This window comes from Pinus tabuliformis, chromosome J (genome assembly GCF_031772625.1).
Source record: "Pinus tabuliformis cultivar Carrire ecotype Pingquan chromosome J, CPIR1, whole genome shotgun sequence".
Classification (NCBI taxonomy): domain Eukaryota; kingdom Viridiplantae; phylum Streptophyta; class Pinopsida; order Pinales; family Pinaceae; genus Pinus; species Pinus tabuliformis.
This window is the reverse complement of record NC_142295.1, coordinates 1,444,312,427-1,444,326,027: the sequence shown is the minus strand read 5'-3', so window position 1 is coordinate 1,444,326,027 and position 13,601 is coordinate 1,444,312,427.

The window sequence follows — 13,601 nt, the reverse complement described above, 5'->3', positions numbered from 1 at the left end:
TTTTGTGACTTAGCCATCCCACTCAAAGTTTGGAGTGCCCCGAAGACCCAGGTCATGAGATCTTATCCATCTACCATTTTTCCAATCATGTGCACGAGGTAGGTAGACCTCACTAAGCTTGTATATCCCAAGGACATTCAAAAGCGTGATGAGTTCAATTGACAACTTATAAAATGATTCTCCTCGAATGAAAGGGTCTATGCCCAGACAAACATTATCTCCCCGACCTACTTTCCAAGCCATCCATCTTCTAATTCATCGAATTGAATTCGAAAAACCCCTCCAAACATTTGACCCCAAAATATAATTGAAATTGTTGCCAGACCAAATCCAATCCACAATTGATTGATTCTTCAAATATTTATATGCGACAACATTGTTCCATATGCGAGAGCCAATAAACAACGTCCAAAGGCTTTTCATAGCTAGAGCTAAACCAAATCGGTGAAGGTTTTTGAAGCCCCAACCCCCACAATCTTTTGGTTGCAAGAGCGTCTCCCATTTTCCCAGATGAAAGCCACATGTTTTCTTTTGTAATGCCCATAAAAATTTAAACATAGTTTGTTTGATCCACTTAAAGTTGATTTTGCAACCTTGGATAGCATGAGCTAGTAGATGGGTATACTCTGCAAGACCGATTTCACAATACATTTTAAAAACATGGAACAAGATTGGTAACCATGAAGATTTACCATCAATTTACCATGGAGATTCTTAATTTGTAAACACTGGTTGACACTTCCAATCAAGAGACAAATAAGACCAGACTAGCTAGGTTTGCATGACTGGCAGAATAAATTGCAGTGTCAACCAAATATATATATGGTCATTCTCCAATGAAGGACATTTTCATAGGATTTTAACATTTCTCCATTTAAAAGGATGAATAATTGGCACTTTTCGTGGCCTTGCACCATGGCCATGGTCACCACTGGTGACCGTCAAGAACATAGAGGCTAATGCCACTAAATGAAAATCATACGTCATGAAATGGAACAAACCAGGATAAGATGGAAAAATAGATTCCCGAGTCGCTGTTAATTTCCAGTCCATCCCGCCATTTCTGTCCATGGGCGATCAACGTCTTCACTGCTGCTGGACACATGGATCACTACTGGCCAAATGACTGAACTGTTGTAATGGAGAACAACGATAGTGTACCATTCAGATTTAGAAGCGAGAATAGTGATGATGATGGTCGTTAACATCCATTGAGACCAAAATTTGGTCTATCGGACCTAAAGAAACGAATTATTTAGTTTTATTTAAGATTTTATTCCTATGCTCAAGAAACTTGGAGAGAAGCCTCCCGAGCTCACTATAATTTTGACAACGTAAAAGGCTAGGAAGGTTAGTATTGCAACAAAGATTTTAAAATTGAGATCTAATGTGGTTGTACGCAGGGCACTCTAAGAGGAAGTGATTTTCATCCTCGATGTTCGTATTCTCACAGAGATGGCAGAACCTTTCCATCCATGGTGTTTTAGGAATTACCCAATGACTTGTTTCACTATGGAGCTCATGAGAGTTCATTCTAATCTTGGCTATATTAGTTTTCTTCTTTGAGCTAGTTAAAACACAGAGATACTTTTGATTTTCTAGGGTGGGGTTGATGACCTCCTTATAATATCTTAATTTTATTTTAGCTGCTAAATCTTTCTCACACCACATTTTTTATTTTAACTTAGAAGTAACAATATTTTTAATGTTATTAATGTTTTCCAATGCAACATTCTCACTGGTCTCCCTATGGTTTAACCAGGCCCTGATGTCTTTATACCAACCTCGTTTGAGCCTTAGGTGGTTTTGGCTGGAATTTAAAGCTAGCTTAGGAAGTCTATGGTCTCCTATGTTATTGAGTTTGTGCTTATACAACAGAAGCCTAGTCATAGCTAGGCTCTCAATAGGGGAAAGACCCACTTCTATAAGTAGAATAGGATAGGGTGTGTTGCTTTTAATTTTGAGGTTATACGTTATAAAACGCTTCTGGATTTGCTCAATATTTCTCCAGGATTCTCTATAGATGCTACAACCCCAAATCTCACAACCATATAAGATAACCAGAGTGACTAAAGTTTCAAAGAGGAACTTCTTTCTATCCCACATTACGAGGTTTGCCGTTTTACAATTATTTTCAAGACCAAAATAAGTTTTCCATCCCCCATTAATCCTTTTCTCAATGCTATAGTTCTAGTTGAGATTGTGATGAATATCAATTCCTAGGTAATTGTAGGAAGACACTTCCTCCAAGTTACTATTGTCATACATAAAATTAGCGTAAGTGTCCTTCTTGGATTTGATAATCATAACTTTTGTTTTGTTAGTGTTAACAATCATACCCATGGTAGAGAAAAAATCCTTAAGAAGTATAAGTTTCTTATCAAGATTAGATGGGCACCTTGCAAGAAGAACAGTATCGTTAGCTTAGAGAAGAAGGATGATGACTATCCTAGCTAAGATCGTGCTAGCACATCCTGCTTCCTCTAAACAACCTTCTAGCTTGTCGATGTAAATGCCAAATAGGGTAGGGGAGAGGGGGCAACCTTGTTTAACTTCGATATTACACTTAATATCTTTCGACCACCCCTCATTGCTCTTTAACTTGGAAATTACATTCTCATATAACCTTATCACAACAGCTCTCAACTCAAAAGGAACCTTTAGCTCTTCTAATCTGTTCCAAAGGTTGTTTCTAGGAACCGTATCGAAAGCCTTTCTAAAGTCCACAAAGCAACAAAAGAGATTGGATTTATCATTGCAGCATTCCTCCACAATGATCCTAAGCGTAACGAGGTGGTATGTTGTTGAGTGCTGCTTTCTAAAACCCGCTTGGCCTTTAGCCCACTTACCTTCACTTTCAAGCCATATGCTCAACTTCCTTTCCAAAGTAATACCATATAACTTGGTAGGAGAAGGCTGATCATAATTGTGTGATAATTAGAGGGGTTATTTGTATCCCCACTTTTAAAAATAGGGATAATGAGGCTTTGAGTCCATGGTTTAGGGAACCCTTGCCTGACCGCTTGATTGAAAAGCTTGTGAATGTGGGGGATGAGGACAAGACCTCCAATTTTTAAGATTTCCGCCTAGTAACCTTCAATGTTTGTAGGAATTTATAGGGTAAGTTCCTTAGACAGAACACCAAAGGACACCACTCACAAACAGATCACACATCAAGACACCAGTATTCTTGACTTGGTTAAAACCCTCAAAGAGGGAAACAGTCCACGGTCTAAACCAATGCGGCCACTTCAGGCAATTTATTAATAAAAGAATGAAAATTTACATAAGCTTCTCTCATGAATGGTTACCCTACAAATGACCCTCCATGCTCTTTAAATAGATATCATGGACCAATTGGGTGTTAAGCCATGGATCAAGTGTCGGTAATACCGAGGAGAGAATGAACTATCGGATCACTACATATCGTGACCGTCGGATTGTAAGTTACAAAAGTACAAAGTAAAGAAACACACTTTACCAAACTCTACACTAGACCAATTTATACTTAACTATTTCCTATGTGTCGGAATATCCTAACATCCCCCCTTAAGAACAACTTGGGATAGGATTGAAGGATGTAAAAATATGACACAATAGGAGAAGGAAGGAGGCATTAGAGCCTATCCCCCCTTAGTGACAACTTCCTGAACTCCAACCATAAATCGAAGTTTAGTAAACTTCACCTCTGTGAGAGCCTTTGTAAAGATGTATGCAACTTGATCATCTGTTGAATAGTATTGCACTTCAAGAACATGGTCGTGAATGAGCTTTCCGATGAAGTGCATGTGCAGTTCAATGTGTTTGCTATGCTAATGTTGGAATGGATCTTTGCATAGTTGAATGGCACTTTGATTATCACACCAAAGTGTAGTCGGATGCTGCTGTTGAAAGCCAAACTCTGACAGGATTTGACAAAGCCACAAGGCTTCCTTACTAGCTTCTACGACACCACAATACTTTGCTTCTGCTGAAGAAAGAGAAATGGCACTTTGTTTCTTGCAAGCCCACGTAATAGGTCCTAAACCAAGAGTGAACACATAACCTGCAATAGACTTCCGATCATCAGGGTCACCAGCCCAATCAGATTCAGTGAAACCAACCAATAGAGGATATGCTTCTGCACTGTAATGAATCCCAAAATGAACTGTACCTCAAACATAACGAAGTATTCTTTTAGCTGCTTTCCAATGACTTTCATGTGGGTTTTGCATAAACCGAGAAATAAGGCCAACAACAAAGGAAAGGTCAGGACGAGTATGGGTCATATACAAAAGTTTTCCTACAAGTTGATGGTATAAGGTAGCATTAACTTCAGGGGAAGTACAAGTTACTGAAAGTTTGGCTCCAGACTAAAAGGGAGAAGGGGTTGGATTATAGTCTTCCATGTGAAAATGGAGTAGAAGATCACATGCATACTTGGACTGGGAAAGGGAAATACGTTCCTTGGATCGCAAGACTTGAAGACCAAGGAAATAATGCAAGTGTCCTAAGTATGTCATTTCAAACTTCGTTTTAAGGCTGGTCTTCAAATGGTTTATAAGGTTGGGATCACTAAGAGTAAGGATAATAACATCAACATAAAGAAAAAAATGATAAGAGACTTGCCCACTTTCTTGGTGTAGACAGTATTGTCAGAATGACACCTAGAAAATCCAGTTTCTAAAAGAAAGCTATCCATTTTGGCATATGAAGCCCGAGGGGCTTGCTTGAGACCATAAAGTGATTTCTTAAGCCGACATACAAGGCTAGATTCTGTTTGTATAAAGCCAGTAGGTTGTTCCATATAGATTTATTCATGCAAGTCCCCATGTAAGAAGGCAGACTTAACATCCATCTGATGGACTTCCCATTTGAAAGAGGCAACAAGGGAAAGAACAAGGCGGATAGAGTTCATTTTAGCAACAGGGGAGAAGGTTTCAATATAGTCAATGCCTTCAACTTGTGAAAAACCCTTAGAAACAAGACGATCTTTGTAGAAATTTTGAATAATATAACACTTATTCACAGAGATTATCTTGATTATATACTATTGCGGAATGCATTCATAATACATAACCTCCTCTACATTGATCAGCGATTTTGCGGAATTAAAAACAATGAAACATCAATCGCATGCGCACATTAACACAGTATGTAACCGTGGAAATCATACAACTGAAAACCCCCAACTATCTGTATATTATAATGATAGAGAACATGTAACAATACATAGTACAATACTCCTCAAAAGTACTCAGTACTATCTCCACCTGCTACACACAAACTAGCTCAGATCTGAATCAAGTCACAAGTTCAAATATCCTCCGCTGTTTGCCTACCTCTACTGCGCAATCCAATATGAGAGTAGAATGATCCAAGCTCGTTTTCCTTGGCTTGTACTGCGCAATCCTCATTGGCAATCTCAATCACTGATTTTGCAAATCTCATGCACAGCTATAGTCACAACTGATAGTAGTCTCCACCTCTAACACCTGTCTCCACTGAACTGTCCATGCACTGAGTTAATTGATGTATTCTTTAGTTGCTTTATGAGTTAATAATTAGTGAATTAATTAACAATTAATTCACATCACTCATCACTAGTGTATTCTGCAGTTAAACTAAATACAACTAGTTCAACTAAGTCAAACTGAACACAACTCCATCAACTCCTCAATCAACTCCACCAAACTCAATCACTTGAGTTCTAACTGAAGTCCATCATGAAATAGCTCAACTAACCCATAAGAAAAGCGTATTTCCTTCTGGCAGTTGCATGTGCCACATCCGTAGCTCGAACTGAAGTGTTCCAAGAGGATAAGATAATGTTTATAGTCCAAATATTATTAAGAGCTAATAATATTCGACTGTTCTATTTTTAGCCTGACAGTCTAAAAATAGACTCCGCCCATATGTCTAAAAATAGAAGTCCATCTATTTTTACCAACATGACCAATCATCCACAAATAGCATCCTGCAACTCATAGACCATGATCCATATGTCTAAAAATAGACTTTGCACCAAAAATAGCCTGCGGGCCCACTTAGTGAAGGCGACTCCTTTTCACTAAGATCCATCATCTTGTTGCATTTTCAACAAGCTTTATGTTTATCAACTTTTCCATCTGGTCCATACTTGGTTCTGTAAACCCATTTGCATCTAACAAGTTTTCGTCCCTTTGGAAGGGGAACAAGATCCCATGTATCAGTTGCCAATAATGAATGATATTCTTCATTCATAGCTTCGTCAAAATCTAGATGGCCTAAAGCTTCTGCAAAGGTGTCAGGATCATAATTAGATTAAGCTTTATCCAGTAAAGAAGAGGCTCTATCGAACTGAGAATGTGTACGTCGCTGATATGTAGGATCACCGACAAGAGCACCTGCTGCATCCTGAGTAGCACATACCCATTTTGGAAGCTGAGGAGCTGAAGGAGGATCCTGAGAAGGTGGGGGAGGATTTTCATCCTCGCTGTCATCATCTTAAGAATAAATATTTTCAGAAGTGGAAGGGATAGAGAGAGGTGGCACATTCGCTGAACTAGGCTCGTAGCCCGATATATTTTCAGAAAACTTTACATCTCTTTTAATGATAACATTTTTGGACTTAAGTGGAATATGTCTGTATCCTTTGAAATCTTTAGAATATCCAACAAAAACACATTTTTCACTCTTAGGTTCTAAAGCTTTATGTTTCTCATCTAGAATATGGGCCCATGCTTCACTTCCAAAAACATGAAAGTGACTTACATCTGGTTTAATTGAGCTCCATGCTTCTTCTGGAGTGATATTGTTTAAAACCTTAGTAGGAGTGTGATTTATTATGTAATTTTCACAGTTAATTGCTTCTGCCCAAAAATTAAGACTAAGTCCTTTAGATTGAAGCATACAATTAGCCATTTCCTTTAAGGTGTGATTCTTCCTTTCAGCTACACCATTTTGTTGTGGAGTATATGGAACAGTATGTTGCATTTGAATTCCATTCTTAGAGCAAAAGTTGATGATTTTTTTGTTAACATATTCTCTGCCATTATCAGATCTTAGATTAATAATTTGATTGCCAGATTGTTTTTCAACAAAGTCCTTAAAGGCCAAGAACATGTTAAATACTTCACTCTTGAGTTTTAAGAAGTATACCCAAGTGTGTCTGCAAATCATCAATGAATGTTAAGAAACACTTGTAGCCAGAGAATGAAACAACTCGAAGTGGACCACATAAATCACTATGCACAAGCTGTAAAGGGGCTCAGGTATGCCAAGAGGCACGTTTTTCAAAATGATCTTGGTGATGTTTTCCAAGTACACATCCAGAACAAACACCATCTCTGCAAGATACAATTGGAAGCCCTGTCATCATATTTTATTTACATAGATTCTGAACGGAGTGATAGTTTAAGTGACCAAATCGCTCATGCCAAAGTTTGCTCACTTCATCATTATGAGCAACAAATACTGAGCGAATATTTGATGACCCAAAGTTGTTAAAATTATACAACCTTGTAGAATCATCAGCAATGCCAGTAGTTAAAATCTGTCTAGGATCTCTTAGGTCCTTAATTACAACATCGTGAGGTGAAAATTCAATGATTTTACCTTCACCTGAATGAGTTATCTGATATACAGATAGAAGGTTGCAGGATAAGGTTGGAACACATAATACATCATTAAATTGACCATTGTCTATATCAACAGTTCCAGTTCCTACAACACTAAGAGATCTATCATCACCAACATATATATTTTTGGTGTTACAATCATTTAAAGAAGAAAACATGGCTTTGGTTTTGGCCATGTGATAAGAAGCTACAGAATCAATGAGCCACTCATGAGAATTAGAAGAAGAAGATACATTTAGTGCATATCCAAACCGAGATGTTTGACAACCACATGCAGAAAGTGCTACTCTTGAAGATGAAGTTGAAGTTGAAGAATGCTCCAAATGGATGTTATGCTTCTTTATTGCTGCTTCCAAGGCTTCCATCTTCTTAAAGCATTTGGATTCTAAGTGGCCATCTCGATTACAAAAGTGGCAATGTCTATCAGTGTTCCTCCCTTTGTTTTTATTTGCCTTATCATTTTGTTGAAATGATTTTTCATTTTGAGACTGAAATTGCTTAGGACCCTTATTTGGTTTAGTACCATTCTTTTTAGGATACAACTTCTTAGGATTCTTTGAATTTGGTTGTTGCTGGGCAGCTAAGGCTTTCTTAGAAGAATTTCCAAGATTAAGAAGACCAAGCTGTAAGAGTTTTTCTTGTTCTCGTATTAACGAATCACAAAAGGCATCAAAGGAAGGGGACTTGTAGTCTTGTCCTTGAGAAATGAAGACTTATCTTGTAGAATGGAAGGTGGAAACAAACATAGAGTAGGTTGGTCCCAACTTAGTAAGAATGGAATAGATAAGGTTACCATCTTCTTTCTTAACCTTAGCACCGTCCAAGAGAAGTCTAAGGGTCTTGAACTTGGACAAAAAATCTTCAATGGAAGAAAAATTATTGGGGTCCAATGTAAGCAACTCATTTTTGAGTTGATGGGCTCTAAGTTCATTTTTAATTCCAAAAACTTTAGTGATCTATTTCATTGCTTCATTAGGAGTATCAAGTTCTACGATATGGAATCTAAGGTATGGAGAAATAGACATCCATATCAACCCACGTGCTTGATCTTGCCTATTTTCCCATTTGGCTACCTTATCTTCATCTTTGGGTTTGGTTTCTTGGCCTGAGGCTATTCTGTAAATGCCTTTACTTCTAAGTAAATCCACAATGTAGGACCACCATTGGAAGTAATTGGTGCTATCAAGAATAACTTGACATGGACTTTCCATTTTAACAGAAACGGAAGCTATAGATGCTAAAAATAATTGTTCCAATGGAAAGATCTCAAAAAATTAGGCTGATTAAAAAAAATGGCTCTAAAAACGGCTTTCGGATGAAGAAGTTATGGCTTTTTGAAGAAAAGTTGTTGAAGATGCCGATCAAGTGCGGGAATGTGCGGAAATGAATGATAAAGTTATATTTTAAAAAAAAATCCGCCCCCTTTCCAAACTTAATCTAATTAGCTCAAAAAAGAGAAAGGCTTGAGCTCAAGACCTCTATTCTCATAAAGTAACTTTGGATCAAGTGAGCCAGTTTAAAAAGTTAGTAATTTTTGGAAAAGAGGAAGGGTTTTTTTTTTGTTTTTTGTTTTTAGTCACCGAAGCTTTGGGGTGCATGCTTACTTGAGAAAGCTCTTTTTTTCCTACAAAACCCAAAATGAACATACACAAAAAACAAACCTTATGGTTTGAAGTTAGCTTTACCTGGAAACTAACAATTTTCCTTAATGTTTCTGATTTTCCTAGATCACACTAAGGTGCGGCGGAAAAGAGCATACACATGAGAAAAATCGTTCCTTTTTGTTTTTGATTTTCCAAGATCACACAGATTCATGGGGCAAAGAGCATACGCATAAATGAAAGGTATAGATCTAGTAATAAAAAATAGAGAGCTAAATAAACCGAAATAAATAGAGAGAAAATAACTAAAAATTGCAAATAAACATTGTATTGCTTCAGATATTAAAAATGACGTAGCTAGGGATACTGGAAACCTTTTCACATCAACGAAAGGGGTTCCTCACTGCAACAGATGCTCCTAAAACAATAGAGTAGTCCGCTCGGCCAGAAAGCAGTCAGTAACAGTAGATCTAGGAAATGACAGTCAGATGCAATTCTATCGGCTTCAGATTTGGATCACCAACGGATGCAGCCCTCAAATAGCTTCGATACCATGTAGGAATTTACAGGGTAAGTTCCTCAGACAGAACACCAAAGGACACTGCTCACAAATAGATCACAGTTCAATACACCAATATTATTGACATGGTTAAAACCCTCAAAGAGGGAAACAGTCCACGGCCTGAGCCAACACGGCCACTTCAGGCAATTTATTAATAAAAGAATGAAAGTTTACATAAGCTTCTCTCATGAATGGTTACCCTACAAATGAGCCTCCATGCTCTTTAAATAGAGATCATGAACCAATTGGGTGTTAAGCGACGGATCAAATGTCGGTAATATCGAGGAGAGAATGAACCGTCGGATCACTACATATCATGAGCGTTGGATTTTAAGTTACAAAAGTACATAGTAAAGAAACACAATTTACCTAACTCTACACTAGACCAAGTTATACTTAACTATTTCCTATGTGTCGGAATATCCTAACAATTTCCTTAGCTTTCCCATTAGCCAAGCGATTAACCCCAAAATCAATGTCTTCTAATGAGAAAACTTCTTTCGTTGTGAGCAGTGTTTCAAAGTTATCCATGACATTTGGAGATTCATAAAGCTTTTTAAGATAGGAATTCCAGTCGTGTAAAGCAATTTTATTATTATCTTTAGTTTTCCTAGTTAGAATCTGCCTCCAGAATTTCTTAGGAGCTACCTTAGAGAGGTGTAAGAGATTCTCTTGTCTTTTATCAATATACTGCCTTTTTTTTCCTTTTAGTTAGGTATTTGTATATTTTTATCTTGCCAATTTTAAGAGATCATCAACAAATTCCTTAATTTCTCTCCTCGCACTTTTACAATCTTTGTCATACCATGGGTTGGTTTTGCTATTTCTTTTATCACTTGAAACTTCAATTGAGAACTTGTTAATAGAATATGAGAGGGTTGTAGTAAAATTATGATAGAGATCTCCTATGTTGTCTATACTAGATAAAGGAATCAAATTAGTTTTTAATTCATTTAGAAAGAGATCTTTTTTATTTCTATCAAAGATTAACTTCTTTTGGCTATAAGGATTATCTTCTATGGGATCTCTATGCATGAAAAATTGAGAGTTATAAGTAAAGGCCTATGATCAGAGTCAGGCTCGTGGTCGTTTAAGATGTCAAAATTTGTTATTTCGTTGTATAGAGGGAGATTGGAGATAACATAGCCTACCACACTGCTACCAAGCCCATGGATGCAAGTCATCTGGCTAGAATTGGGCCACTTCTTTAGATCATTGCAAATTATGAGATCCTGAGCACTACAGAGCTTGACTAGCTCCAATCCAAACAAATTCTCCCCGAGATCTTCAGAGCTCCTTTTGTATCGGCTAGCCAGAGGAAGGTCTTTGTCTAACTAAAGAGGATTAGGGTTGGAATGATTGCTTAGAAGAATAACTTGGTTTCTTGAAGTTCGAGCATTAAAGTCACCCATTAAAAGGATATTGCCTTCATTCCTTAGGCTAGAAATATCATTCTCTAGACCATTGTAAGGACTGTTTTTATCTAGATTCTTTTTCTTACAGAAGTTAGAATTGATGGGGGGGAAATAACAGATTTCTATGTAGGTCTTTTTATCATAAATGTTAGTAATTTCTATCCAACTATATTGGTTGTAAGGGTCGTTTTTATAAATCCTAGCATGGGGAGAGATGTTCTTCTTAATGTAACAAGCTATATCCCCAATGCCTTTACAGGAGGATCACTTATTCCAGGTAGAACATAATGTAAATCCAGCTATGTTAGGGACCTTAGATTCTTCGTGCTCCTAAGTTTCAACAAGCAAAATAATATCAACATCATTCGAGATCCAACTTAGCTTGGGGCCTTTGTTCCATGGAAAGCCCCGACAGTTCCAAGAAAGAATCCGGAGCATGTTGAATTGCTATTTATTATTATATTTTTTGTTTCTATCTCGAATAACAGCTTTTCTATTTCTGATTATTGCCCATTTTCCTTCCTTCCTAGCTTCCTTTACCTTTTGAATCTCCTTTCTCAATTTTGCTTGATCTTCTGGAATGAGATCTTCATTTATAAATATTCTCGTTCCTTTTAGACTTGAGGTTTTACTAAGTATGTCATACTTATGGTTAGTAGAGCTCACCTTTATTCGGATCAACCTTCCTTTATTCTCAATTAGTTTCCCCAACCTTGTTGCTTCTGTGAGACACGTTGTTTCAATTTGTAATCTGTTATGTAATTCTGTCTAGGCTATGGCTAAAGTATCCTCGTCTACCTCCTCTTTCAAACTGAAGATTATAAGGTTCAAGGCCCTTTTGTTATGCTCATGGTCTAATTCTATCAATTTTTTCATTTCATCTTTAATTGGTTTGATATCTAATTTACCTGCCACACTATTTAGGGTGAGGTGGCTATTAAATTTTTCTTCTAGCTCTTCAATAATATAATAATTATTATAAATTTCCATTAATGTGGTTGTGCTAGTTATATTTACTCGAGAGGTATGATAAATAAATAAAAATATAAATAAATTAGAGGTATGGTAAATAAATAAAACATATTTTTATATTTACTCCATAAATCTCTTTATATTTACGAAAACTCAAAAAGAGGTTTTATTTATGTGAAGTCTATGGACCAAATACCATGGAACAAATAATTATTTATACAATGGGCCAAATACCATATTTATAAAAGAGGTATGGTAAATAAATAAATAGAAAAGAGGTATGGTAATTAAATAAAAATATATCAAATGGGATTAGAAACAAACATATAATTATATACCAAGCCTATGGGCCAAATACCATGGTAATAAAAGAAATATGAGAAATAAATAAAAATATAAATAAACCAATAAATAAATAAAACCATTTTTTATATTTACTCCATAAACCTCTTTATACTTTTCGACACTCAAAAAAGAGGCTTTATTTAGGTGAAGCCTATGGGCCAAATACCATGGGCCAAATTATTATTAACACAATGCAAAAAAATATTATTAACCCTAATATTAATATTAAAAGAGTATTATTATTATTATTATTATTATTAAATCTAATATTCATATTAATATATTATAATATTAATATTATTAAATTTAATAATTTAAGAGAGACTTGTCTCAACCAATCTATAGTCAGGTGGAACGTGGTAGTGCCATCTCTAGTTGTTTTTGCATTCATTAATGAGAAATTCATTCCCTTGGTTTTGATGTGTAAATGTACTGCTTTATATGTGAAATTTATGGTTGATATATTTATGGTATTTCTGTTGTTACTATGCTTGTTATATGTATGTTTTAAGGTAGCAGCTATGCATGGCTCTCAATATGTTTTTACTTGTGAATTAATGGACAATGTATATATGACATAATAGATGATAATCAAGTAAAAGAAATGAGGGAACAATGATTCTTAGTGATTCTCAGATAAGTATGAGATCCCTATGCTTAACTCTATTGTTTACACCTGTACATTACATGCTTGTGATATGTTTGAAGAAATGTATCTCATAGCTAGTAGGGGTCTGGTTAAGGGTTTTTGTAACTAATTGCTTCTACTTCATTGTTTCCCTGTGTTGGACCCATCAACATTCAGGGGATCTCCCTAGTTTGAAGTCCCAAATAGACCTCCAACCGTTTGTTGTAGGAGTCCCCTCCGATATAAAGGCTTGATTTCCATATAATTAGAGATATGCCTTGGCTCTAGTTGTCAGCACATGAGAGTGTTGCGCCGGTATCTTCAAACAACAAGGTAAGTGTGCCTGGTGAGTGCGTAATGTAACTTGTGTCTTGGTTCTCTTACTGCAAATCGAGAGAGTAAAGTGAGCTTCTAAGTGAGAGGTAATAGTACCACCCACGAGGAGAGACATGCGAACCAAAAAGGTTTGTCCAACATCCA